The sequence below is a fragment of the Apaloderma vittatum genome, unplaced genomic scaffold (genome assembly GCF_000703405.1).
Source record: "Apaloderma vittatum isolate BGI_N311 unplaced genomic scaffold, ASM70340v1 scaffold669, whole genome shotgun sequence".
In the NCBI taxonomy this organism is placed as follows: Eukaryota; Metazoa; Chordata; class Aves; order Trogoniformes; family Trogonidae; genus Apaloderma; species Apaloderma vittatum.
This window is the reverse complement of record NW_009735744.1, coordinates 42,193-45,025: the sequence shown is the minus strand read 5'-3', so window position 1 is coordinate 45,025 and position 2,833 is coordinate 42,193. Positions and strand designations below refer to the sequence as shown.

At 44.8% G+C, this 2,833-nt stretch overlaps 1 protein-coding gene across 1 annotated transcript in view; it reads left to right on the top strand.

Annotated features, from left to right (window-relative positions):
• Window positions 1-171, top strand: part of MKLN1 (muskelin 1, intracellular mediator containing kelch motifs) — a gene marked incomplete at its 5' end in the record, with an annotated part of 86,481 nt that extends 86,310 nt beyond the window's left edge. The window contains one exon of the mRNA XM_009876695.1: window positions 1-171. This exon is cut by the window's left edge and continues 168 nt beyond it.
• Between the last annotated feature and the right edge of the window lie 2,662 nt (window positions 172-2,833).

Here is a 2,833-nt window from a genome sequence, read left to right as displayed (position 1 = left end):
AGCATCCATTTTCAGTATTTTAATTTTTTTACTGCATTGATTGACTGCTGGGATGAAGTAATATAGTAACCCCTAGGTGTTTGAAAGGGGTTTTATACTTGTATGGTGAATCCCTGAAGCTTTTCCTTTGGAGTAGGTTAATAAAATGTAACTGACATACTTCCGACTAAATATATATATTTTTTTCTGACTTTGAATTTTGAGTTAGCAAATGTAAGATGGAAAGGTGGGGGGAAGTTAAAAACAAAACAACAAGCCCACAACAAACCTGATCATGCAGTGATCATTTTTTGCCTGTAGGGGAAAATTGAGATTTGTCTGGAATTAAAGGTGATGGGGTTTATTTTGGGTTTTGTGAGAAGTGGGGAGAGGAAGGTTGTTCTTTGCTCATTCGTAGCTAGTCATGATATATTGCTTTATCTTACAACTCTTTCCTCAGCAGCTGAATAATTTGCTGGCAGGACACTGTTACGCGTTGAGGTAACAGTAATGTTTGTGTTTCGAGTCTTGTAATCGCAGTGTGTCACGTGAAGGGGAGCATGTGTCAAAATCATCTGTCTCCTTGTCCCTGAATTGGGTTGACGACCGTGTCTGATTGCATCCGATACCCGATCTAAACCTCACTTATACCCACCTGTGCCTGTCTGGAGCCTCCCACCGAAACCTGACAGGCAAGTGGGAACCTCAGAGAAACCACTGGAAAACAGGAGTGCAGCCATCATCTGCGCAAACCCCTTTTTGGGGGGTGAATTATCCTGTTTTCGCTGCCGTACCCTTCCGACGAGAAACCGTGTGGGTCCTTGCGGAGCCCGGCAGAACTGGGTCTTCCACCCAACGCTCACCCAACCTCTGCAACCTGACGCCGGGTTGGGTGTAGGATTTCCGAAGCAGATTGTCTTCGTTTACGTGCGCCTGTGCTTCTGTGTGCGTTAGTCAATGTGTAAATGTAAAGCGGATTGCTCCGAGCAGCTTGTCTCCTTCCTATGTAGTGCAGCTCCTTCACTCTTAAATGCATTTTAGATCTGAATGTGAGGGAGGCCTTTTTAGCATAAATCTCTTCGAAAGCAAGCTCATGCATACGCATAGAAAATGTATTCTTCCTTGCTAAAAGCCTTCTTATAAATAAGGTAAGGGCTTGATGCTGCGCTGTGACATGGGACGAAGGAAATGCGTACCCAGCATTAGAAACTGTTCACGTTTGGTGTCAGTGAGCGTTCAGTACGATCTGGCAGATGTAAATATTTATATGAGGCTGCAAAGCTTTATGTCCAGAAATGTTCATGCCAGTGGGGGTTATCGTTGCTGCCCCCGCCGTGGCTACACGACTCCTGTTGAACTTGATGGAAGTCTTGTGCGTGCAAAGATGATTTGGACTCTTGAAATAAAGAGTTAGTGAAGTGTCTTCTTCAGAGCCCAAGTGTCTGCTTGCTTTGATTGCGTTGTATTGCCTTTTTATCGTGTTCTTTGCGTGACTTTTGTAGTCCTGGTACGTTGGAAATAAATCTAAAAACTCGTACTAGTGTTTCATCACTTAGGAAGGAACAAGAATGTGTTACAGGCTGGGCTTTGCTTCATCTTCAGGGAGGACCATACAAACACAGTGTTTTTAAGTAACGTGTAACTTGAGGCCATTTAGACATCGTATAGTTCGGTGGATGGCAAATCGGATATCTGTGGAAGAATCCACACAGTGCGTAGTGCTGAAAATGAAATCTGATTAAATTGTTTCTTTGAAACATTGCACTGGTTTTTGCTATTTTTTTTCCCCAGAGGCACGGAAAGTTTTTACATCACTGCTATGCTTTATGATGTGCCCCTTCTGCCGATGCTTCATTAACTAGTTAAAGTAGAGCTTAAACGGTACGAATGGTGACCCCAGCGGTGCTGTTCCCAGGGAATATTCCAGCTGAGGTGTTGTTTCCATTGAGTTTGAACAAGCACTTTTAATGCTACCAGCCCAAATGCTGCACTCCTCTAGTACTGAAGCAGAGCTCTTGTGCTCCCTTATCTCTCAGTCATTGCCTGTGTACTCTCCATCTTCAGGAAGATGATTAGTTGCTTTTTGTGGCAGTTTTCTAATCGGCCGAGCTCTTTGCAAGCTCCTAGGCACGCATCTCCAATGGCTACGTCGAGGTTGAACCCAAAAGGCACGAGACCAAGGAGTCGTGAGCAGAGGGGAAATTCAGGAATGCCGAAAGCTTTGTGCTTGGTGGTGGTGCTGAGCAGTGCATCGGGTCAGGCTTGGTCTGAGTTACAGAAATTCAATCAAAACTCATTGTCCTTTGTGTCGAGGGTGCGTGCAAAGCCTGAGCAGCCTGGTTCAGGGTTTGGGGTTTTTTGTTATTTTCTTTGTAGTGTAGCGTAAATGACTGGTTTGTCTGTGTGAGGTGAACGTTGCTTCTGCAGGACTGAACATCTCAGCTAATGAGAGCACTTCGGGGTGATCAAATACCGCCCTGCCTTTATCCTGAACAGATCGATTGAAGCTTGTGCGAGTACGGTTTATGGATTACAGCTGCTGATTAACCAGCAGCTGGGCTGCGGAGAGTTTGTTGAGCAGCAGAGGCACCCTGTGGCCAGAGAGCTTAATCCAAAGGGAAGGTTTCTTGTGGCTTTGCCAAGGGTCTTTCCTGGTTCTGCGTCCTCAAAGCTGGGAGTCAGAATTATTTCTTTGCAATGGTCTGTGCTACGCTGCCTGAAATAAAAACTTCTGAGCAGTGAAGTCTAAAGTTCTGTTCAGAACAAGCCAGTTACTGACAAGCAGTTAAAGGGAGAGTTTGAGTTTAATTATCTGCGGATCTTTAAAGATACTCTAGGAAAGCATTAGATGTGG